At 30.7% G+C, this 27,708-nt stretch overlaps 1 protein-coding gene and 3 non-coding genes across 5 annotated transcripts in view; 3 read left to right on the top strand and 1 right to left on the bottom strand.

Moving 5' to 3' along the window:
• The first annotated feature begins 2,848 nt into the window (after nucleotides 1-2,848).
• Trnai-aau (transfer RNA isoleucine (anticodon AAU)) lies at nucleotides 2,849-2,922 on the top strand. The gene has a single exon. It is a non-coding gene; the product is annotated as a tRNA-Ile (tRNA).
• Nucleotides 2,923-4,736: 1,814 nt separating this feature from the next.
• Trnai-aau (transfer RNA isoleucine (anticodon AAU)) lies at nucleotides 4,737-4,810 on the bottom strand. The gene has a single exon. It is a non-coding gene; the product is annotated as a tRNA-Ile (tRNA).
• A 6,253-nt stretch (nucleotides 4,811-11,063) lies between these two features.
• Trnal-aag (transfer RNA leucine (anticodon AAG)) lies at nucleotides 11,064-11,145 on the top strand. Its single transcript has one exon. It is a non-coding gene; the product is annotated as a tRNA-Leu (tRNA).
• A 2,056-nt stretch (nucleotides 11,146-13,201) lies between these two features.
• LOC113521619 (uncharacterized) overlaps nucleotides 13,202-27,708 on the top strand; it is a 73,390-nt gene continuing 58,883 nt past the window's right edge. The window contains exon 1 of one of the 2 annotated variants that reach the window (XM_026907204.3): nucleotides 13,202-13,511. The gene's annotated coding sequence lies outside the window, so the exon portion shown is untranslated. Of the gene's footprint in view, nucleotides 13,512-21,753; nucleotides 21,845-27,708 lie in introns of those variants that run through there. The other variant, XM_031909849.2, reaches the window with a different exon arrangement.

Here is a 27,708-nt window from a genome sequence, read left to right as displayed (position 1 = left end):
CAAGTAGATATAAATTTATAAAATTTTTATATACTAGTGCTTTGTAAAGGGCAGCCCTATTTCATATCTACCTCTGAATGTGATATTAAGTGAGATGTAACTATCTAACGGAAGCATTATGTTGCTACCCAAGTAGTAAGTTTATTAATATTCATAACATTTGAATCAGAATTTAGATATAATATTTGTAACATTTTAGAAATTTTGAATAGGTGGTCTTACATCTAATTGGCGTGAAATTAGGAACACCTTTAACATATACAAAATTTGTAAAAAAAGTTATTATCAAAAAAAAGTTTACTCATTATCGGCCACGGTACCACTAAATCCTTTCTTGAGTTTCTGACGATCGGCAGCTTCTTCGAGTCGCATCTTCTACCAGACCAGGGAAATGTCGTTAAGCAAGTAGTTTAGCTAGTGACGGATATTAAACTTACTTTTGTTAACTCTTTTTCATGTAACGACAATTTTTTAAACAATGTTTTGTATTCGTTAAAGATTTTCTTAATTTTACAAGCGTTAGGTGTCGAACCCTATCCTCTCTTCAAAACTTTTATAACGTTACATATTATATCGTTGTACATTAGTATGAATAAATTAGGAAGTTTAAAATACATGTTTTAATACGATGTTGTGGGCAAAAACTAGTGTGTTATTTGTCATTTTATTAAGTAAATAATAAATGCATTCTGTTTCGTTAATTAGTTACGAATCCTTAACATTTATGATGTGAATTTAAAATACCATTCACACTATAGTAATAGAGCGTGAAGTGCCCAATTTATATGAATTTTATGCTAATTATGTTGTAGTTTTAGCGTCTATTTATTCATTACTACTATATAAACACTATTGGCACCTATTTATTTATTTATTTACACTTTATTGCACCAAGTAAAAAGAGAAATAACAAATACAGTAAATATTAATGAGAAGTGATAGAAAAGGCGGCCTTATCGCTAAGCAATCTCTTCCAGACAACCTTTGGGTAGAGGACATTGAGAAAAAGACAAAGAGTAGGTGGGATTAGTTAGATAAACATAGTAGTCATTCAGAAATATTAGTATTAAAAACGACTATTTTTTATTTTACTAAAAATAAACCAATAAAAACTAAATAAAATCCTTACTAATATTATAAATACGAAAGCAAGTTTGTTTTTTTTGTGTTAAATTTGGTGTAATGAACTATACGGTTAATCCATAAGAGGTAGGTTACTCTTTATCCCCTTCGGTCAACATATGCTGGTCATCGGGCGAATACGCGGGTAAAAGCTAGTCTAATATATTTATAATTGTCAATATGGCGATGGTATTGATATGTCAAAGATACAATTCAGTCCCATTTTCTGACTGTAGTCAAATATGGCAACAAAATTAAAGGTTCCTATAATATTATATACTCGTATAGGCGGTTAGTACCTATAATATCTACATTATAAAAGTGTTAACTTATTTTACGACTCTCGGTAGTGCAAAGGTCTCTTCGAACACTATGTTCTGTAATATCGGTATTTAGTATCCAGTATCTATCACCATCATTGTTAAATGATGATCATAAATAAACTGTTTGATAAAGAGAAAAAAAATACATTATACGTACACTCTAGCTTAATTGTTTATGGTTGATATTTACACTACTAAAATTATTATTTTATTAAAAAAGAATGATCTATCTTAGTGTACGTGTCTTAGAATCACCACCCATCCGTCCTTCTATGGACTGGCTGACAAAAAATTGAAATTTCCAAAGTTATCATTTTGAATAATATTGAAACGCTTTAACATTGAATATAGTTCTGAACTAATTACATAATGAATTTTAAAATATCTACATTTGGAGCTCATGTTTCATAGAGATGCCAGATGACTGTATAATATATAATCGGACAAAATTAAGAAATATTTTACGAATCCGGACAGATGGCAGCCATAAATACATACATAGAATTAAGTTATAGGTAAAAGGTATAAGGATGACGAAATAAATCCAATCATTGATATAAAATAAATAAACCTTAGTGACAGGTTGTACTGTGCTTTATTAATTTAATGTCCTCAACATCATCATCATAACATCAGCCTTCACAGTTAACGACTGTATCATCATCGCCATCAAAATGTATTTACGTTATCGCATCATCTGTCCACTGTTGGACATTGGTCTCCCCCATAGACTTTCATTAGGAACGATTCTGAGCCATCTGCATCTGCTGACTTCCTGTAATGCATTTGAGGTCGTCACTCCATCTATCATCTCCGTCCTACACTACGGAGTCGCCACTCAAGAACTTTTCTTCCCTATCGGTTGTCAGTTCTTCGAGCTACGTAACCAGCTCATTGCTACTTTAGCTTGCTTATCCTTCGGGCTGTATCGATTACTTAGGTTTTTTTGCGGATATCCTCGTTTCGGATTCTATCACGCAAAGAAACTCCGAATGCTTTCCATAGCCCATTGAGTAATTTGAAGGTTTTGCATTCGAGCAATCGTATAGGATCATGTTTCAGTTCCTTAAGTCATCACTGGCAACATGCATTGGTTAAAGACATTCGTTTTCAAACTTTGAGGTTTTTTGGATGAAAAGATGTGGCATAGTCTGCCGAACGCTTATCTATCGCATACGTGAAAGAAAAGAATGAGATGCCAGGCATGTTGCGTCGTCCTTTCATATGCGTATGGTAGCGTCGACGTAATTAAAAATGGATGCTTTTGCCACTGTCTAGACGACGTTGTCGATCATGCGTGATCCGCCTTAGATAATAAACAATAGGTAATGCTGTGGAATAAAGAAATATACATATCTCAAACTTATACGATTAACTTATAAATTATAAAAGTATACGTTATCGGCCTGTTAGCTCAGTTGGTTAGAGCGCCGTGCTAATAACGCGGAGGTCATGAGTTCGATCCTCTTACGGGCCACATTGTTTTTTTAAACATTAGTTCATACTTTCATGAAGAAAATTTTATCGTATTTAATGTAAATTACATAAATCTGTACCATCTGTAAAATAAAGACCGTAGATTAGATTTTATAAGACTATACTGTTGGTATCGCCGACGATGCTATTAGCTAAAGCTGATTACGAACAACAAGATTTGGAGCACAATTTATAGACCTAATCAATTAGATTAAAATTTTCACATAGGGCTTATTTTCTATTAATTCTATATGTTCTATTAATAATTTCTATTAATCCCGTTATTATGGTCAGTAACAAAATTTATATGGCAATATTAAAATAAACAATATCGGATTATAAATTTGATTTAGAATTGCTAAAATTGATTCAGAATTGGCAAATACGAAATGACATAGACAGATACAAAAAAACAATTGTAAAATTGACGGTCTCTGCCCTCCTTTTTTTTTTGATATCGCTTTTTATATATATTGTGCCGAATAATCCCGGTCTGAAATAGACCACTCCTTCCTTTCCCATGAGTATCATAAGAGGCGGGTAATGATACTTAATAGTCGAGAGATGTGCAGTAGCATCACTCTTGAAATATCACCAAGGCCTAAATGCGGTTGCCAACCTGCCTGCTAAGCATGGTAATTACTGGCAAAACCTCCCAGTAGGAATACACCTGGGTTTAGCAGTGGACAATTAACGGCTGATTGTGATTATATATTATTATGTAAATTGTAAACAATTTATAAACCCAAAATTACCCAATAACACGTCAATTTGTAAGAATAATGCCGATTGTACACCAAATCATAACGATCGTAGATAGCATGTAGAACGGTAGGTTTAGAAAAGGATACAATGTTTTAAAAGTTGTAAACTCGATATTATGATAGTAGTAGAAGTTACAGTAGCTGATATTCAACATGAATTGGTGCAATTTCCGAGCAATAAGTCGGAACTTGGACCTAAAGCTGTGCATCGTTAACTTCGCATCAGTTTAGATGTTTCTTGACACCTATGGGCGTAATCTCGATCCTGACTTTGTAACATTTACAATCAATGAGGTCGATTCTAAGGTGCTTTATCACTAAAATGAAATTAAATTAATAATAGATTTAAGTCTTCTTTTTATGTAACTTAGAATGGCAAACAAGCTAACGGCCCACCAGATGTAAAGTGGTAACCGTCGCCTATAGACATGAACAGTACCATGGACATAACAGAGTATACTGTTTCGCTCAGATACCCCCCATGTGTTGGCATTGTTGGGGACTAAGGTGTTATGCCTCTGTATCTACTAAATGTAAATTTACTGTTATATTAACCCTTAAAACCTATACACTTTCATTTTATTTATTATTTATTGCACAATAAAACTATGTACAAGTAGCGATCTTAATGCCACATGGCATTCTCTACAAGCTAACTTAAATTAGCTAACTAAAATTTAGTGACGTAATTATAGTAACATACTGAAATAAGTATACATAATAAGACATAAGAAAAAATAATAAATACACATATAACACATAACGATTACTTGTAATATATATATACAAATCTACGATAAACATTATAAGATATAGTAACTATTGAGTAACTTGTAACTAGAGCTGGTTTTATTGACGCAACAAATAACTAAAGTGTCTTCTTTTTAAAATATGCTTATTGGATGCTCTGCGTAGATCTATAGGGATTATATTCACAAAGTTTTTACTTTAAAAAAAATAGTATATATTTCTAATAGACATCAAGGTAAAAAATTCAATTAATCTTTGAAATAAGTACCATTTGAAATAAATAAATAAGAAAAAGTAAATGTGGCCCATGAGAGGATCGAACTCATGACCTCCGCGTTATTAGCACGGCGCTCTAACCAACTGAGCTAATGGGCCGATGTTATGATGGATAAAAAATATAAAGTCTAAATCCAAGCGTTTATCTTATTATAACTATATAATATAAACATATTAAATGCTAACTTTATGCCCGCTACTTCGTACGCATGGATTTCAAAAGTAGGAAAATCATTGAAATAGCCCATTTTAAATGGTACCTATTCAAGATAAAACACATACCAGTTTTTATGTTAGATCCTCAGAAATACAATTGTAAAAACCGTATCCAATTTGGTGCAATATTTTTTGCGTAATACCAGAAAAACATACAGACAGACAAAATTCCTGAAAAATATATTTTAAGCATCTATTGGTTTCATTAAGACCCCTCATAATAATTCTTGTTTTAAATATTCCCCTTGTACACACATCGTCTAGTTAAAATTTTATTATACCTATTAGTAAGATAAAAATTTTGATAAATGTAAAATTCTAGCTGTTATTTCTTTATTGCTCTTGTATATTGATATAATTAATTAATTAATTTTTAACGAAAAAGTACTATTGAACATCGAATAAATCAAATACACTTATTAAACATATTAAAAGCCATACACTATGTAGATTCAGTCCGTTTACGAATATACGAGTCCATTTCTAAATGCGTTTATGCCGGTGCACGCTGCACACAGGTGATGAAACGACACAGTACATCTGGCGTCTTATTCTTTAGAATGCATACGGCGGTGTAAACGTATTTAGAAATTTAATGGATTTGTTTGCCACTTTGTCTAGACTTAGAGCAGGCCCGTGCCTGAGCGGGCATTCGTCCAAAGATCGCCGCCGCGGCGTTTCGAGCGATCCACATCTCTGTGACGCAATGGAAATAAGCATAACATATTTATTTACTTACTAGAAAAACGCACCGTCTTCGCAAAGTATTTTTTAATAAAATACAACCCATGTTATTTGGTGACAATGTAGGTTTCTGTAGACGAAAGAATTTTTTAAATAGTTTAAGTATTTTTGGGTATATCCATTATAAACAAAAAATCAAATCTTTCCTCTTCATAATATTAGTTTAGACTAGTTGTATGCACAACTTGTGGTCTTAAATATATTTAAAAAGTCTTAGTAATAAATCTCTATCTGGCATAAGTACAGATAATAAATAAATAAATATAGATGCGTACTAATTTTCATGACGGTTTTGAGCTCTTCGAACGCATAGCTAAAAAGTGATTTCTACCGATAATAAACTTTATTGCATTTTTTTTTCTTATATATGTTAATATATAAATAAACTAAATATAACAATCCTACAAATTTACTTTCAAAATTATATCTTACTACTATAAATATAAAAGTTTGTAAAAATATTTGGATGTTTGTTATTCAATCACTTGAATCCAAAATGACTGAACAGACTAAAATAAAATTTAGTACAAGGGTAGAGTATATCCTAACTTAACAACTATCATGGCAATAGCTAGTTATTAGAAAGACTAGACAATTAGAGGCACTTGAAGTTCATACAAACTTTAAATTAGCGGCCTTTGATATAGTACACCTTTAGATTATATATGTTAGTGTCTCCATAGAACTATTTCGAAAAAATGTGTCAACTTTTTCATACAATTTTGCGTGATAAATAGTTATGAGTGATTCTTTTATAACATCTATACTTATTTTGTCTTATAAATTCTACATTTTTTTAATGCGCAAACACATTTTTTTTTATTATATAATACGTCAAGATACATTTCATGTATAAGTATATAAAATACTAATAAAAAACGAGTCAGCTAATTTGACAATTAGCTGATAAAAAGTTGACCCGTTTTTGAGGCTCAATACTCTATCTATATAATTTAGGAGTATACTGTATACAGGTTAGCAGTTCATCCACAAAAGTGTACGTCGTCCGTACGTCTCATTTCTCCTATATTCAAGACTATATTCAATGTAATGTCATGATTCCAAATTATCCTACAATGAGGTGATAAAACAGTATTGGACCATCCTCATGAATACTAAGTGCTTACTAATAAATCAAAATCTAGGTAATTCAAAATGTGATACACAGTGTCTTCTGTAAAATCGTGCATTTTTCCTTCGAAGTAGGTGAAATTCACACAATGGTTCATTTCAAAGTCTTGTAAACTTGTACTTCTTTTGTATCTTCAATTATATTTTTTGAGGTTAGCAGAAGTAATTGAATATCTAATTTTTGCTTTATTTTAAGAATAGAGTCTTTTTTTTCTATAAACAGTTTTGACAAAATATTATTAAAATTATAAACAGTCAACGGTAATACTAAAGTATGTATGCGCACTGTATGTATATATACATATATTCCTCATTTTCACTTTAGGTTCCTTAAGGAGTAAATAGAGTCAAAGATATCTATTCTTACATATTATTTCTTCTTGTGCTCATTTATGTATAATGATACACCATCAACATTGGCGATTACACCAATCTATCTTCATACAACTTCATTTACTAAAACCATTTATATAATTCTTTTCTTAACTATTACCCGTGTACAAACATCGTCTTGTTTATAATTTTATTCAACATCATCATTTCAGTCATTAACCGTCCACTGCTGAATATGGGCCTCCCTCATAGACTGCCATAAGGAATGGTCCCGAGCTACTTGCATCCACTGACTCCCTGCAATGCGTTTGAGGTCGTCGCTCCATCTAGTGGGGAGTCATTCTACAATACGTTTGTCCGTACGGGATCGCCACTCAAAAACCTTCCTTCCCAATCGATTGTCGCTTCTTCGGGCTATATGACCAGCTCATTGCCACTTCAACTTGTTTATCTTTCGGGCTATGTCGGTTACTTTGGTTTTTTACGGATACCCTCGTTTACAATTTTATTATATTATTAAAATGATAATACTAAATAATAATTGAGCACATATTTAGGACCTCAATCTTTAAGTACATTTTTATTTATTTATTTATTAAACATTAGTACACTTAGAAAGTGTAAATGGTGGACTTAACATCATATGGTGTTATCTACCAGTCGACCGTAGACAGGAATAACAGAAAATAAATTTGCCGGTGCAACGTCATGAACAATATTAAAATAAAACAGTAATTAAAATTTTTCTTTCTTATTTTATAGTTAACGTTTACTCGTACATACTACGTATTTGGAAATACCTATAACTACGTGTTGTTAGGTGATATATTAACTGTTTGTACAATAACTTAACTGTCGAGTGAGTTAACAGAGCTTCACACCGAACGCTGCTTTGCACTGTTTCGCGAAATTTGTCATCAAACGATGGAATGGACTCTCTGTAAGAGTAGCGACCACTGTCACGTACGTACTCTCGACTCTCGTAAAACACTAGTAACACATCCAGCTTTCATTGGAAAACGTATATACGTAATGCAGACTAGAAATGATGTCACATCACAGTAACATGTCCGTTTATTTTAATGATTTCTTATGAGTCTCAACATATTTGCCAAAAACAGACTGTGTAATAAATAGATACTACCTATCTTATCTTTTTTTGTGCATTATATTCCTTTGGTAAACACAGTTTACGTACCTATATGTGTTTACTTACTATACCAGAGGGAGACTTTGTACAAAAGTCGATTGCTTGGGTACCTCTGTCCCATTCGTGTTTCTACCGTGAAGTAGTTGTGTTTGCATGGCTGTGTTTCGATTTGAAGGGTGGGATATGGTGTTAATTTACAGGGTACAGAGGAATAACATCTGAGTCCTCAGGTATGGCAACGCATGGGGGGTATTACGGGTGAAACAGTATGTGTGTGTACTGTTATGTCCACGGTACTGCTCATGTCTATAGGTAACGGTTACCACTTTTCATCAGGTAGGCCGTCAGCTTGTTTGCCATTCTAAGTCGTATAAAAAAATTGATTTTCAGTTTAAAGGCTGGGATATGGTAGTAAAATCATAAAATACGAAAGCATAACATTTTAATTTCAGGAATGACAACATCTATTATGTGATCGTTGCTAAAATCTAGTGTTTTTGTATAGTTTGCCATTTAAATAGCACATATTTGTTATTGTCCTTGGTGTTGTTTGTATCTATAGACGTCGGTTGTCACATTTCATTAGATAGGCCATCAGATTATTAAAAAAATATAAAATAGCAACTTTTATGTCACAATCACAAAACAAAAAAAGGAAAAAAGCTCCACATCAAATCCTTAAGTCAAGCACATGATGCACTAATAGTTAATTTGTGAATAAACTGCTCACAATCCTATATAATAGGTATATTTCCATATAAATTGCTCAACAATTCATTAGGTGGCTTTTTTGTTAATTCTTTCTCCTATCGCAGCAGGTAGAAGCCGGCCAGCGCTTCTAACTACCTCTTATAAAGTTACGAGTATAATCATCACTTATCGCTGTAATTAATTACAAGACGTGTGAAATCGACTAAAATATAACCTAAATATTTAATTAAACATTTTCAATCAATTTAGAAATGAAGTGAATTTAGAGGATCATTAGACAAAAACAAATTAATGATCATTAACATTCACCAGTTTTAAAAAGTGAAGTCGTTCCCAAGTTACAAAGCTGTACCGATAATAACTTGTTAGCGTTCATAGGCACATTCAGAATCAGAGCATTGGATCATCCCAACAAGGTGATCTGCATGTTGACCGTTCACATTTCAGTTGTTATTCTCACGGCCCCTTTCACAATTTGGTCAACCTTGTTGAACACTATTTAGGTATTGAATTGGTATCATCGATTTTAAATATTCTGTATGCGTACAATCTATAGATGTGTCATTAAAATATATTTTGTTTTTGTTTCTTTTATATAGATATACACATATATAGATTTGATTGCCCTTGTAAATTACAAGGTAAATGCATTTATAAATATTGTGAACAAGGGTGGACTTATTTCTGATAGAGATATCTTCCAGTCAACCTTACATTATAACCTTACTTTTACATTTTCTTACGTATATTCTTATTAAACTTGTACTAAAGATTGCTCTTTTTCCTTTTTATGGGAATACAGTAAAAAATTGCAGTATCCACAACTGAAAGTAAATAGACATTGAAATTATTTAGAAACAGGAAACTATTGATGGTTATTTTTTAATATATGAATAAACTGAACATCTATATCACAAAATAAACTATATACTTACCATACAAGAATTGAAAGACATTAACAAAAGCTTACATCGATTTATTCAATAGTGCTGTACCTATATTTATCACAAAAATGAACACCTAACATTATGCTTTTATAAATGTGACTTACGGATGTCACGTGGGAGTTGCCGATTGGATATAAAAAATGAAAAATATAATTATAGTAATATAACCTCTGTTAAGTCTCTCCGTTCAGTACTATTTTCCTGAGTTCTTTCTTCATCTTCCTTCATCATTCTCACCTGTTATATGTAGCATAGTTACATTACATTAAGTGTTTATATATTCGTTTATATGTGTATGTAACCTACACTATATATATATATATATACATACATATATACATATATATATATATATATATATATATATATATATATATATATATATATATATATATATATATATATATTAGTATCTACATAATCGTGCGCCACCTACTCTTTGTCTTATTTCTTAATGTTCTTTATCCAAATTAAATAAATAAATAAAGCTCGTGGCTAGTGTAACTAACGCAAATATATTTTTTTGTTATTATGTGTGAATGTGTGTGTGTATCTGTGTCTATTTTAAAGATCTAGGATCTTTAAAATAGACGGATATTTATGCTCAGTTATGCGGCTCTACTTTTCATGCGAGTCATTGCAGCATGTCCCAGTTTTCAAATTTAAACTGTACACTTATATTCTTATTTATCGACTTCAATATTATATGTATGTTCAATAGCAACATTCGATAATTGCTTCTGATTATCGCGTATTGTTTTATTTTACAATGAATAATTTAAAACAAGCATTTCAACACGTAATAACATTCAGCGCGGAAGTCGAATCGAAGTAAAATTTTGCTACTATTTCCATTAATATATGACTTTAATCCATAAAAAATATATATATATATATATATAAGTAATGATTTCAATAGTATCAATATATATATGCCACCGATACGGGAATGAACCCTAGTCATTTTATTATAAATCGGTTTCTTCTCACTGAAGTTGTTTAAAAATACTACAAAGATATTCTATTTCAATAAAAATAGTTTTTATCCCAAATGCAATTTTTTTGTTATTTCAAAAATATAACAGAAATGATAATAATTATTTCAGGACTTCTCCCATGTGGTAGCGTGGCCGAGCGGTCTAAGGCGCTGGTTTAAGGCACCAGTCTCTTCGGAGGCGCGAGTTCGAATCTCGCCGCTGCCAGCTTTTTGTGAGAAAATTCGATTGTAATGGATAATTTATTAACAATTAAGTTCTAAGTAATAATTTCTACGGTTTTGGCATTGTTCATTTGTAAAGACAAGATGATCATTATAGTTGGACTTGACATTTAAATTTAAATTGTTTGTTCTTACCTAAATAGAATAAATGTGCTTACTTTCATAAAAAAAACTTGTATAGAAAAATCACAAAATTCTGCAAATAAATACACCTTCGAACGACAACATGTTTAATGGACACATATTAATTTTAATTTGTCGCAAAAATGCTAAATGTAATCGTCATAAAGTCACAAAATTTTTACCAATACGGGAATAAACTTACTATATTGGTCAAAATATATACGTAACTTGGATTTCTTTTTAAAATCAAGACATCCAATACTTTTCTAATAAATCATAGACATAAAAACGCAGTGTATAGGCAACGTACAGTTACTTAGAACGCAATGCAGTATATTGTATACAATAATACAATATACAGATAAATCACCGATTTACCAATAAGAATCATTGAAAAAAACTCACAAGACATAACATACAGTAGTCAAAAAACTAATAAAAAGTATCAGTATCCAATAGAACGAACGGGGCACCCAGATTTATGAATAGGATACAATTTAAAAATAGAATACAATTTTAAATTTATAACCGATTATTATATTTAATTTTTACATGCAAATCAACGTTTTGATGAATTACATTCTGTACAAATTGCCGCTATTGACGAAGATATCAAACTTGACAGGATCATTACGACATTAATCAAGTATTATTAACCCTAAACCGGTTCAAATAATGTCTATCGCTAGTATAAAGTTTAACAACGTCTATTGAATATATGGCAGATGTAACAATTAGGAGAATACGTCGTAAGAACGCGGACAAGTCAATCGATATGATGGGCATCAATCATAATCAAATTAAATATAAAAAATATTTAAATGTACCTCCTACCTTTATAATTTGCGACATGCTTGTGTAAATTGAATGTAGTTTAATTTTAGATTAATTTTATTTGCTTCTTAGAATGGCAAACAAGCTGACGGCCCACCTGATGAAAAGTGGTAACCGTCGCCTATAGACATGAATAATACCGTGGGCAAAACAGAGTATTCTGTGTCACCCATGATACCCTTCGTTCGTCGCCCTTCCTGAAGACTAAGGTATTATATATATACACTGTAATTTCATTGCCACATTCCACCCTTCAAACCGAAACACAGCCATGTAAACACAACTGCTTCATGGCAGAATCACGAATGTGACATAGTTATCCGAGCAGACGAGTTTTGTACAAAATCTCTCTCTGGTAGATGAAGTGAATAAGTTAATTTAGATAGATAGATACAATACTTATTTGCATTTTTAGCATAAACTAACTACATATTGATACACAGAACTATAAATATTATATATAAAATACAATTTATATGAAACTACGCACTTATTAATTGCTCGCCTTGTTGTTAAAAGCAATTTATTGATACTTATTGACACTCCTCATACATTAAAGAAAAATATCTGCATTGCTTTTCTAAATTCTCTAAGCATAAAGCAATTTTTAAAATGAGAATTCTAATAAAATTCGCATAAAAGTACCTATGATTCTAAATTCCACTAAGTACCAATAGTTGTTGCGTCTATTACATCTATATAAATAAAAATTTTAATCTCGTTCTTTAGTCGCATCGCTAAACTTATTATATATATATATATATATAGTTTTTAATATAGGAAATAGCTATGTGTTACTTTTCAGTATTGTTTTTCTGCTACGTTTTTTTCCACATACTTTAGTTAATACATAAAATTATTTTATATGTCACTAATTATATAGTTATGGAGTAATAAAAAATAAATAAAGCACATGCAGAATTGTAATCTATTAGTAATATGTCGTATCGTTGATATCTGCTCGCGTACAAAACTGTCGCAAGTTGCTGTTACCGCTCTACGAATGTAACAGGTGCTTTACATGCAACCATGTGCACGGATGAGCCGTACAGGTGCTCTCTCCGTTCGCCATTTATCCGACACTCGCGGTACCGGCGAGTCATCTCGTGTACACTCTCCGGAAAAACACGTGTTTGCAAAATTATCGAAATAGTAAATAGTCGAGTATAGCCTTACACTGCGAAATCGGAATTCACCTTGATTCCATTTTCAAATATGACTCGTAACATTTTTAATGTTTACAAATTTTATTTACGGCCAGAACTAAATTAAAAAGTGACTTTTGATTTGATTAGTTATGTGATATAACGACTCTTTTAAACTGCAATGTTCTATTGTTCCGACATTTGAGAAGCTCGCACGGTTTACACGCCGCGCTGTACAAATTATTAGGTAAGAATTAATTAACATTTCACTTGACTAATTTATAAACGTACAACTTATGTAGAATTATCTCTCAAAATATTAAAACGTTTAGTCTTCAATAAATGGACTGTTAAATGAGAATCAAATTCATAGATAAGATCTTATATCTTTATTCGGTAGATATACCAAATCTATCTACCGAATATTTCTATCGAAAGTGAATTAGAACCTGATTTATTTGCATTTGCGAAAGTGTTTCGATTTTATAATTATAAATATACACGCCTTTATTGATACAAATTGATCATAGAATGATGCAGACAAATACGATTGAATCTATGTGAAAGAATAATTAATAAATCACACTACGTGCTAGATTATTTCTGAGTGAAATAACTAAATTTATTTTCCATTCAAAAGCAGTAAAGTTTTATTGCATGTATATTTAATTTTTATATTCATGATTTAATATAACAGTTTAACAAAGAAACTTTAGAATTGAAATTAAGATGACTCTATTCAATAATTTTTGGAAATAATAAAATAATTATAATATCTAATTATGTATTAGAAACAAATATGTTTTAAGGGTAATTCGGGTATAATATTTTTGATAGTTTAAAATTATTAATTTTATATATAAATATTTTATTTAGTTTATTTTTAACTAGCTACATCTCACGGCTTCACCTACGTAAATCAGTATATGAAGTACCCTGCTAAATTAGGATATAATTTACTTGTATACCAAATTTCATTCAAATCCGCTCAAAAATGTTTGTGTGAAAGAATAACAAAAAAAAAATATCCATCCACCTATCCATCATTGCAAACTTTCGCATTTATATTTATAATATAATTGGTATATAATATTCTATAAAAATTATAATAATTTGTTTTAAAAGGACCAAAGGGGAATAGATTAAATTTACTTTAAACTTTGTAAATGGTCTATAATGCATTTATGGAATTACAATTATTTACAAGTATTAATTTTATACTCATACGTAAAATTGTCCTCCACGAAGCAGATAAGCTTTCTGCGTAATTATGCTTCGTATTAAAAATATTGTTGTAAAATTACAAAGGTCTATAAGACGTTAAGTTCATGATGATGATACCATAGACTTAGTATAACGTACTTACGTGATGATAATACATTGAACATATGTACAGACGTGTCATAGGTGTCACTACACTCTATAAAATCCATGGCGTTGTTTTTATCTATAAACGACGATTGCTATTTTCCGTCAGCTGTTCAGCATAAATTTTATTAAATTTACGTATAATAACAAAATTTATAAGTTAGATAAATCTCCTTGACAGCATACTATAGCACTACTATGTACATAAAGACGGGTGGATCTTTGATACTCTTTCACGCAAAAGATACTGTAAAAATTTTCATGGATTTTGGTACACGAATAGGTTATATCCTTGAAACATAGGACATTCTATATATTTTATTCATGCGAACGAAGACACGAAATAAAGCTAGTTAATAATTGCGTCAGTATTTTTATTATATTTTAATCGTACCAACGAAAGTTAATAAATAATTAATACCGTTTAGATAGGTACGGGAGCCGCCGGTTATATAAGCATGATATTACATTTCCAATATTGGACCGGACATGACAAATCGAAAGTTTCACTATGCTAATACGTAGTTCAATGTATTCTTGTATGTTTAGCGATCTGTATTCTACAGACAAATTATAACAATGGAACGGTAATGGGACCGCTAATCCGCATTGCTAACAATCTCTTCCCCCCTATTCCCTACTAGCTGGAGCGACAATTTCAAATAGGATGCAAAAGAACGGTTTCGATAGTTCTTTACACTGATTTACAGAGGAGTCCTATGTTCAGCGGTGAACAACGTATGTGTTACATTCGTTATTTTATTTTTCTCTCAGTAAAAAAATAATTAGATTAATACTTAATTAGTTTTTTCTTTAAGTTGAAGAACAAAGTTGTCGTAATATAGTTATTTTTTTTCCTGAATTCATTACTCACTATACTTTTTCACCTGTCTTCCTGAATTTATAATTTTATAGGTTCACAGTATGACTGAAATAGATAGATATAGAGTAAATAGATATAGAAACATATTTGTTATTTCTGTTTGCGAGTCTGGAAGTAAATTCTATATATTATACTCATTGTATCCCATATCTATAGGATTTTATATAATTTTTTTTATTGCATGTTTATCTCCCGTAAAAGTTTTCTACAAAATTTCTATCACTTTAACTCTATCCCATTATTTAGCAATTTACATGCTTCATTTGCCGCATGCGTATCTTGTGCTAAGTACAAGGCCACAATGAATACTCGTATTTTAATAAGTAATATTTTAACCAAATATTATAAAATGAATTATTGATATCACTGAATAAAATTAATATTAATTTAATCTAATTAATTAGTTTGAACCTAATATAATTTAAAATGACGTAATAACATTTAAATAATGTATGCTGTATCTTGATTAAACTGCGTCAAATTCTATACCATGTTCCCAAATTCTTGTCCTTATAATGCTACAGTCATCATCATCATCATCATATCAGCCTTTAACTGTCCACTGCTGAACATAAACCTCCCTCTCTGCTTCTCTCCCTCTGATTAGGGGGTTTTGCCAGAAGTTGCCACGCTTGGCAGGCGGATTGGACAACCGCAGTCAGGCTTAAGAGATGTTTTAAGAGAAACGTTGCTACCTATCACTCGACCAATAAGTTCCCTTAGTTGCCTTGTACAATACTATATTCAGAGATATTTTAAGAACACTAAAGTGACTTTGTTTATTTGTTTGTCCACTTTTTGGAATATTAACAGTGACTCAAATAATCCTCATGAAATTTGGTATAAGCAATATTTGATCCGAGTACAGCAATCAAAACTAATAATATTATAAAAAATGAAGCTTCTGTAGCATAATACTTTTTAAAATTTTTATAAACAAAGTACCTTTAAATTCTTGAATTAATATTATTAATAAACAGAAGTTAGCGTATCAAGTTAACTTCTACGCAGTGCCTTCAAGAAAGAGGCCGTTATTAATTGTTTGTGAATTTATCTCGAAAAGATAATTATTCTGCCTTCATCCTCACTGATATCCCGCTAGCTAAACCACACAGGCACAGGCGGCATTATCTTAATATTTTTTTTTTAATTTATAATATTTTATTTTTTCCTATTTTCATAAATATCAAATACAAGTACATGGATAAATACATTATATACTCAATACCTACATGACTGTGGGTATGTGGTTTCCGATAATATTGTTCCGGTGAGTTCCCACAAGAGGCCGCAATAAAAAGGAGAGCTCGATAATTAAGCGCAGATAATTAACGACGCTCCATACTTGTGTATTGTATGTGTACTTATACAATACATGAGTACGTTCAACAGATTGATAGAAATTATAGGTGTTTCGTAAAGAATAGCATTGGGATACAGTTATACAAATATTATACAATATATGTAACTAATATATAAATATTTAAATGTGTGTATGGTATACACACACATTAATAAAATTAACATGAGCATTTTTTATTAGATTTATTGCGTCAAATAACTAACGTCTTCTTTCTTTTCTCGTTTACCTAAAGTTTGTTTGAAAAAGAGAAATATATGACTGTTTTTGTATTCAAACTATTATTCTTTAACTAGTGCTATAAAACTATTATTTTTGTTCAAAGAAACGCTTCAGAAAAAATATTCTGTTATACTATTAAACACCCCATCAAATGCTAGTGATTTCAATTTTCTATTTAGCTTTTGTGTACCTATTTAATATTATATTTTGCTCTAACCTTTATCATTTCGATATTCGTATAAAATGACGTAATATGGCAGTTTATGTTTTTGTTAATGGGTGAAAATAAAATAGTTACCTTGCCTACGCTATGGCACCAGTGATAGCTGATGATGATGATGGTTAGGACGAAAACAGGTCAGTGAGCCCATCGTAACGAATTCACAAGAATTAACCACGATGGTTTCCAGGGGGAACCGCGTGGAGGTCGACCTGATAGAGTATTGCTAACAATGGGGCTGTTAGACCCCATTACTAACAATCCCTTCCCCCTGGCAGTTTAGGTTTGGTGATATTTTAAGAGGGGCTCTGCTGCCCATTCCTCGATTTAATTCCATCTGATTAAGTTCTCTTAGTTGCCTCGTATGATACCCATAAGAAGGGAAGGGATGGCCTATTCTATGGCCGGGACCATACGGCAAATTCTTATTAACATTTATATATAATTCAACATTTTATTATTTTATATTTTATTACATTTTATCATTGCGACACCTTATAAATTGCGAAAAGAATAAATGAAATCGGTTTAATAATTCGAAATGATAAACTAAAGATATTAATTTTAATCGTACTAATATTATATAAAAAATTCTAAAGTTGTTTAAATATTGTGATGTTTGTGAATCACACATAAACTATTAAATGCATTTCAATTAAATTTACTACACAAATAGATTATATCCTAGATATATAATATCTCATACTGTAACTCGTGCGTACATAAAACTGTCGGATACAGTTAGTGCTATTATAAATTATTTTGTAAAGAATTAATTTGTAATAAATCTAGTGAATATGCATACTTGTACTCTACGCCCTCAATTCACAGTCCATCAAACAAGTGCAGTCAATGTATCTAACATGTGGATGGTATCTAATGATTTTGCATCATTACCTAACTAGTAATTTTTTCCTTTCGACCTTATCACTATGCGCATGTTATTATATTTGTTTCAACTTAGTTTCATAATTAATGTGTTTATTCCACAGAATAAAATCAGCAAAATGGTGACTATGTTATTATTTTATTGCAATTTGTTACCGTTTATTCTAGAATTTTGAAATTAAATTTTACACTGAAATCGACAAAAATAACGACGTTTGAGATAAGAATTCGCAATTCAATGTTTTTAAATAGTTTTGTAATAAATCTTATTTTAAATTCGATAAAAAGTATTTCGAAAATATATTTGAATTTTTGAAGTCGAAATTAATTAGACGTTGAATAAGAATCGACAAGGTTTAAAGAGATAATTAATAATACTTAAATTTATAAAATATATCTACTTTTAATTAGTTAATAGATACATAAAGTTACAATTATATGGACGTCTACTGATAAATACAAAGTTTACACACTATTAAAGAGCCCTGAAGGTATAATTTCGACTTTCATTTGTCCATCTTATATTTAATAGGTAGCTAGTCTAGATTACATAGCAACCATCAATAATGGACCTCTTAAATATCAAACAAGTTCAATTAAATAATAACAGGTAGTGTAATATAAATTGATATTCAAACCAGCGTAGCCGTGAGCTATTTATTAATTCGCTAACGAAGACATGAACTTTCGTTCGCAAATAATATAATAATAGATCATTATAGATCAATCCAACCTCATTTAGTCTAGATACAGTTGAGATACGTTATCTATTATACTTATTCATATACATTGTAATTGATGATAGATATGCTATGAATTACACAGTAGTTACAGCTTCATTATTATGGACTGTACTTATATATGTACAGGTTTTATACATTTAAATATACTACGTCACCCTACAATCGATGCTCATTATAAACAAATGAGGCATCCTTAAGAAGTACTTAATTTGTTACTGATTTTAAAAATAGTATTTTACGTATCTATAGTCTTATAGACTTGCTACTTGACAACCATAAATAAAAATATTATGACGAAATTCACAATAAATGTACTGTAACATATAAATTATGATCCCTGAACATTAAAATGTTGTGCTTTCGAGTAATTTCACTGTCATATCTCACACTTCAAACTGAAACATAGCTATGCATGCACAGCTGATAACATTCTTACAGATAACTTTTGCAGTTTTCCTCTGGTAAGAAAATTGGTACCTCTGATGTAAACGTATATATACAATATACCATTAGGCAGGCCTTATGACTATTTTAAACCGATTTTTTTTCTAATCTACAGAGTTTTTATTCTCATATATCATCATCATCATCATATCAGCCGTTATCTTTCCACTGCTGAATATAACCTTCCCCATATTGAGGGGTTTTGCCAGTAGTTGCCACTCTTGGCAGGCAGGTTGGCAACTGCAATAGGCTGTGGTGATGTTTTAAGGGAAGCGCTGTTGCCCATCTCTCGACCGTTCTCATATATACCCTATACTGATTCGGTTAAGACTGCAGTTAGATTATGTAGATCAAAATTTTGTATTGCAATGTATAGTTAACCTAGTTTAGTAGTACAGTAAAAAACAATAAAGTAATGCTAACACAACATAATAAATGAGTCCAGTGGTCATTTCCGTGGCAACGGTAGAACTTTTGACCATTATTTTAATGAGTCATGAGTGATCATAGAGTACGTATCGGTACATCGAGAATGTACTTGTAGTAACATTATTTGCACATCTATGTACTTACGTTATTTGTGGTACCGCCTTCCGTACTTTACAGAGGCGGTACCGAGATGTTGCGGCCAATGTGGGTAGCATAACGGTCCGGCAGAGGTGTTCCGATCCCCACTTTGGGTCATTACTACGAATATACTGCACACGAGCATTATTTGACCAAATACTTTAGCATATTCGCTAAAAAATCACGTACGATCCAATAAATCTTAGTTGCAAACAGCTAAATTTAAATGACGGGTCGTTTGCATCGTTTCTACGGTATGAAATATTTATGACGCGTTATTGTCTGATGCATACAGAGTTAGCTGCATAGAGTATGGTATATCTTCTAAGCAGAAACAGTGATTGTTCAAATCTCAAAATATTTTTACAATTTCCATTCTAGCCACGTGGTCACGTGATCGATTTAGTTTGACAGTAGATTTTAACTATTTGTTGAGACGAATTGTTCGATTTTCTTAATTTTGTCTTTGGATTTTGCCCTTTACAACTAACTCTGTACATATTCATATTTTATAAGTCATTACCCGTGACTTCATTCGCATGATAAAAGTAACCTATGTCACATGTCTATGATAATAAAATAGTATACTAGTACCTATGTCTTTCTCCAACACAATATATATATATATATATATATATATATATATATATATATATATATATATATATATATATATATATATATATATATATACAAACAAACAAATTCACTTTCATATTTATAAAATTAGCAGGGATTTCTAAAATTAACAATGAGCTGTTATGGAATTTTTCATGAACAGACATTTCTATACTATAAAACATATAAAGTCGCTTAAAAAGGACGCTAATCATTTCGATTTCACCCTGAAATTTAAGGTATTCATTGCATCCTCATCATCATCATTTCAGCCGGTAACTGTTCACCGCTGAATATGGGCCTCCTCCATAACGGGGGGTTTTCCAATAGTTGTCACACTTGGCAGGCGGGTTGGCAACCACAGTTAGACTTTGATGATGTGTTAAGAAGGACGTTGCTATCCATCCTTCGTCCATTATGTTCTCGTGGCTTTTATGACACCTATGGGAAAAGAAGGCATATGCCGTATGGACCACATAGCAATTGCGTCATTGCGTCATATTTCCTATTCATATCTTAGAGGGCTATATAAGTTTAAAACGCTGTAAATTACCGTAATCTCTTAAATGTTTTTGAATGAAAGGTTGACGATACAACCGTAAAGTTAGCGGACAAGTACTCAATCCGATCTACATATCTTACGGCTGTTACAGAAAAACGCGTGTTACAATAATATCGTCCGTTACTCGCTCGTTATTCGGTGCCGTTACCGAATTGACCATAATAGTTTCGAAATAACGGCCAGTCAGTGTGCAGTGAGCACTCTTTAATTAATCCGATTTAAATTCCCTTTGTCGATTCTGACGAGTTTACCTGTTGCCGACGTTAATTTATAACGTAATATTTAGATATTACAAGAGTAAATTCTGATAGTTAAATAAGCTGTTTTATAGGTAAATTTAATTTAAATGTAGAATAATTATTGAATGTATTCAATTTTTAAATTATAAAAAAAAAATTATCGTAATCAATATTATAAATCTAAAATTTGTTTACTTATTATTTTTAAATATCTTAATGATTCAAACAAAATATTTGATATAAAAAATAGTAGAAAGACATATAATACTTTTTATTCCAATCACGCGGTTGAAATGTGTTCGTGGCACAACTAATTAGATAAGATAATGTACAATGATTTAGTTAAGGTTACTTTATTAATAATACATAAGTACATGTGAATTGTCGCTATCTTAATGTCAATTTAAATTTATGTGAAAATAAAAATAATAAGCCATAAAAACAAATAATAATGTATGAGAAATAAGTAAGTGAAATTCTTTCTATGTTTGTATTCTTACATTTTGACAGTTGCTTTCGTGACGAAATATAGTCATACTAAATTGTATACAAAACTAGTTATTATTACTGTCTTTATTTAAGAGCTTTCATAACTTTAGATTGATGAGGGGTAGTACGTCGCAATTATTTGTCAAATTTTAAAAAACCTTGTAGTATTTGCAAACGAACAAGATTTTTTTTACTTTTGACTGATTATTATTTAAAAGTGTTCTGCCTATTAATTACTTCTTTTTCAGATAGTAACTGAAAATGAGTGTTTTACTTATATACTTAAGCAAACAATTCACAGAGATTTTACCTTTTTGCATCACTATAGTACCCATATTACATTTTTACATATTATGTAAAAACATGTTATGTAAAAAATTTTGTGTAGGTATGTCGCCCTTTTGGTAAACACTGTTTATTTTATCTGTTGCTATTGTCACAGTTTTTATGTATTTCTTAATAAAAATAATGAGTTTATCTATCTAACTAAAACGTTAATCATGCAATAGTATAAAGCTGTGACTGAAAATTTGGCTTTTAATGCTAAAATGTTTTGAAATAGTCTTAAGCAAAATATAAAGTAGATGCAATGTTTTTAATGGTAGATTTATATGCAACGTATTCTATGATTAACGTTTAAGTTCGTAAAAAATGGTCTACTTTTTAAATATTCCATCAAAAACATTGAAAATTTAAAGCTGAGAGATAATTGTCTGTCAATTTTCAAAAACAGTTGAAGAATGTGTGGACGTTGTCACGTTTCGTAATTAAAGCTCTTAATAAAAAAAACAACATTCTTTCCAATAGTAAAATTTAATGGCGACCTAATAATAAGAATTAGTAACAGTTAAGTTCTTTTAACTAATTGCTACTTTATAGTGTAAACGGGAGCCAGATAAACGACACCTGTTAAAATTCCTATGCACAATACCAGTTTTATGGGGACAAGACACAATAGACATACATTAAAATGCATTGGAAATATAATGGATTAACCAATCTTAATAAAAAAAAGACTTAATTTCTATTTTTAAATGTAAATTTATTTATAATGGCATCCAAAAAGAAGAGGCTCTCAAAGTTACTTAAACAATTATACAAAATGACAAAATTAGAGACAATGTTTGATCTTTGATTTAAACCAATCAGCAACTCTACGGATGAACCGTAATCGTCTTTTATTATCCTACAAATAAACCTATAAAGGATTAATAAATTCAAAAGCATGAAGGTGTTATAAAACTTAACTTTAATAGATCATCAAATTGACAAAAATTAAATCTCATTTGAAGAAATCAATGTTTAGAAGGTAAACAGTTTCGAACAATAGATCAACATTAAACAATAAAAGGAATTATTAGTTATCTCATAAAATTGAATTTTATGTTCAACAAAACTGTTTTCTTAGTTATAAACATATTAACGGAAACAATATTTCCGTTATCAACGCATTTGTTAATGAAAATGTTGTCGACAATATCTGTCTTTACTATAATAAAATTGTAATTACTGATGTTTGTTATTTTTTTACTAAATTTAAAGAAAATGACTGATTTGAATGAAATCTGTGTCTGAGTGAAATATACATATAAATTAAATACACATATAAATTAAAAACTAGTATGTTTCAACAGAAGCGATCGAATTTGCTTTAATTAGAGAAATTTATGAGTATGTGATGACAGAGTAATATATAATATGTAATCACGTGATACAAGTGACAGATCGTTAAAATCATAGAAAAATATTATTAAGACTTACAGATTTACCATTTGATCATGAGAAAGTATCAATTATGATTATGAAATTGTCTTTAAAGTTCAATACAGTTATACTACAGTCCAAACTGCCAAAGTGACAGCTGTCACCTGCAGCATGCAATTATGCACAGAGTATAGTTGATGAAAATGTAATATTAAAAATTTGTAACACAAACATTCCAATAGTACATTTCAGTGTTTACAGTACAAATTCTTAATACATTGGCAAATTTTGTAACTACTTTTTTGAAGTCGGTTGAAAATTATGTAATGGAGTGTAATAATGAGTTAAAATTGTTCAATAGGCCGCAGTAAACGCAGTATGGGTGTTTAACGATTATTTAGTGTGTGTTTAACTGCGAACAGTAATGTGCGATCACGTTTACTCATAGCGACTTGTTGGAACGACCCACCGGTCTGCGCACGCGCATAGCATAATTTGCATTCTTGAGAAAATATTTGTATGTACAAATTTTATTCTTAAAAGAAAAAGGCCTACTAAATAATCATCATCATCATATCAGCCTTTAACTGTCCACTGCTGATATGTTCAGCCTTTTCTTTGGGTGGGTTTTGCCAGTAGTTGCTACGCTTAGCAGGCGGATTGCCAACCGCGGTCAGGCTTTAAAGCTGTTTTAAGAGGGAATCTGTTGCCCATTTCTCGTCCTCTTTTAGTCGGTTCTTGCGTGTCGTAGGATCATATGGCAAATAATACTAAAGAATATTGATATTTATATTTATTAATACGTGTCTTTCAGTCAGTCAAAGCACCTCTTTTATATCTATTGAATCTTAATTACTATTCTATCTAATGCAAAAGTAGGACTGTCAAATTCAACCTTTCAAATCAAAACACAGCCATACAAACACAGCTACTACACGACAGAAACACAGTAAAATAGAGGGCATGTTGTGAAAACTTCAATCACGAAGGAAAACTATTAACGATTTGGAACTGTTGTCATGAAAACCACGACTTCTCTGTAAAGAATGTATGTCGGGTTAACATACCGCTAGGCCGTGATATAATGTATGTAGCATAAGATGACTTTGACCTTATGAATTGTTAAGTGACAAAACATAATCTGTTAGATGCAATAACTCAGAATTAAACAAAAAACATGACGCAAAATTAACTACATGAAAATCTACTTTATAGAAGTATATAGTAGGTACCATGTTATTAGAAACAGTTATAGTTGTAAAGAGTAAAATAATTCCTGCAATTCCTTTGGTATTGCAGGTGCTCAGGTGGTAGTCACTTACTCTCATCCGTTCAATAACCATGAACATTCTTTCATAATGTAGAACTTAAATATGTCTAAAATTTCAAGTTTTATAAGTAGTTCCGGAGACATTATGTATTAAGATCATCATTATCATATCAGCCGTTATTTGTCTACTACAAAACACAGGTGTTCCCCAAAGACTGTTATAAGGAAAGGTCTCGAGCTACCTGCATCAACTGACTTCTTGTAATACATTTGAGAACTCCATCTAATGTATTTAAGATACAATACGATTATTCAATTATCTATTTAATGTATTGTAATTATCTAAACATCCATTACCTGAACATTTTTAATGAGCCAAGAAAATCGTGATTCGACATTAACGTATCGATCATTAATAACAACTAGACTCACTTAAGTTCTAAAAAGTACTTAAATATGGCCACCGCCTTGTCATATCTGACTACACTAACTAATGAAAAGCCATACTTAATCTATAATTATTTTAATTTAACTAAAACATTTAGTGCCTCTAACGATTAACCTATTTAAAAAATAAGAACTCAAGTCGCATGTGGGGTGATATTCGATCAGTTGTTTTGGATGTTTTAATTGGATATCTATTATGACTGATGACCGAAGGTATTGGTATAAGTACATGCAAATCACGCTCTAGTTGTACTGTATGAAGTGTAGACAGTAAAAGTTGGACGTCAGACATCACGACTGTCATCACAGCGGCTGCATACAAATGTGAAATTAATTGCTTACGACTAGACACATCTTGTACTTACATTGTGCGCTATTTTACTGATGCAATTCAGAATAAAATATTTTTAATTGAAATGGTAATAAGATTTTGTCTTTTAATATCAGACTGTCCCACACGCCTAACAAATAATTTTATAAGTCCACTGAATCGAGCAATAAAATATAATCAATATATTTTAGTATTAAAAATTCAATTTGTGATAATAAATAAATATGATTAGAGACTTACCAGTTTTTATTTCTACATATATACATACATATATATATATATATATATATATATATATATATATATATATATATATATATATATATATATATATATATATATATACAGTAAAAATAAAAAAGTAATAAAAGGCATGTTTAAAATGTGGCCAAAAAAGGTGTACAAAACGTCATTGTACCAAAATTATTGACTCGTTGATCACACAACGCTTCCAATTGTCTGTTGGTTTCAGCAAATGCTGTTCCTTTGTTGAAGAATATCTCTCACAGAGTATTCTCTAGATGGGAATCTAAAAACTTCTCGAATTGGTTTTACTAGGGGCGCCATGAATTTTTCTCAAGGACGCTAGATAGGCTTAGCTTATAAAACCTCTGTGTACACTACGTAACTATGAAGCAAGACTTTCTCCTGTCTTCAAGACAGTTAAATAAATTTTATTACATAAATACGAAGTCACGTCTCGATGACACCAGCAGTCGATTAATTCGATCATCAATTTGCAAATAGCCAAAATTGTTTTAACGTATGAGGAGCATATAAAAATGCGGAAAATACCTTACGAATTCATTCAGATCACGAGGAGGTTTGTCTTGAATACTAACTGGTGATTACTGAGACAACTGCGTGTATTAACATGCATCGGTAAAGTTCATAACAATGTTCAGTTACTGTTTGATGCAAAAGACAAAATTTCGAGCTTGTGGTTACGTGACAGCATGAATTTACGGAATACTTTGGCAGGAAGTGTTATGTTCATCATAAAGTTGTGTTGAATATTAACTTCTGTAATTTTTAAATGACTATTTCTTATATCTTAGGAATCCTTAAGAAACGTGGATGAAATCCTAAAATTTATATTTTTATTATTATTATTTATTTATACAAAAAAGTAAGTTTTATTTGAATTTCAGAACTTGAAAAAGTCTTTTTGGACTTAATAGTTTATTTATTAAGGAAAGTTATATATCGAACATCACGATACAAATACGGACAAATCTATGGAATACAGCTAGTAGAATATATTTTTCAACTATGCTCTTTGGGATAAAATTTTTTGCTTATATTGTATTAAATTACATTAATTGTTTATAAAATATGATGGATAAATATTATTTAGAATAATAATTGCATTATTAATTTAAACACAGAAGTTAAATTAACACTTTTTTATATCTATTAATTTTGTAGATAACGAAATCAATGTGCGAAGTGAAATCCGCCATTTATTGTAATTAGTAGATAACTTTCTAAATGATCAAGAGATATTTTTGCAGTAAATATTTATATAGAGTAGAATATTTATTGCTCGTTTGTACTTAATTTAAAAGTGATTGCGTATGTGTATATTGTAAGTACTTCGTTATGCTGTACACACAGCTTCATCCAATTTCTCTTGTGCATTATGAAAAGCATGCCCAATGTCGCATTTTGTAACATCGAATAGGTAAAACAAAGCGTCCTCTCTTAAATCAATAATTTGTTGGAAAATAAATTCACGTCATGGTTATTTATTATCACACCGAGTTCCTTTCGGTGTATACAGAGAGAATCAAGACAAGGCTCAAAGACGTATTTAGATTGTCTATTAAAATATCACATATCTGCATGTTTAAATAAGTATTATAAACGTCGTGTTCATTTAAACATACATACGTTGCCATCGATAAAATAAATATTTTAGCCCTAATTTAGTTTTTCATTAAAGTAATTATACGATAGGAAGCTGACGGTCTGCCTAAAGGAAAGAAATTGGCGAGCGTCATCTACAATCATGAACAGCATCATAGGCGCCACAGAATAATACTATGATGCCCAACGTAAAATACCACTACATAGGTTGTAATTCCTG

Source organism: Galleria mellonella, unplaced genomic scaffold (assembly GCF_026898425.1).
Source record: "Galleria mellonella isolate WM207_F2 unplaced genomic scaffold, CSIRO_AGI_GalMel_v1 utg63, whole genome shotgun sequence".
In the NCBI taxonomy this organism is placed as follows: Eukaryota; Metazoa; Arthropoda; class Insecta; order Lepidoptera; family Pyralidae; genus Galleria; species Galleria mellonella.
The sequence above is the reverse complement of the archived record's forward strand: the minus strand, read 5'-3'. Positions and strand labels throughout refer to the sequence as shown.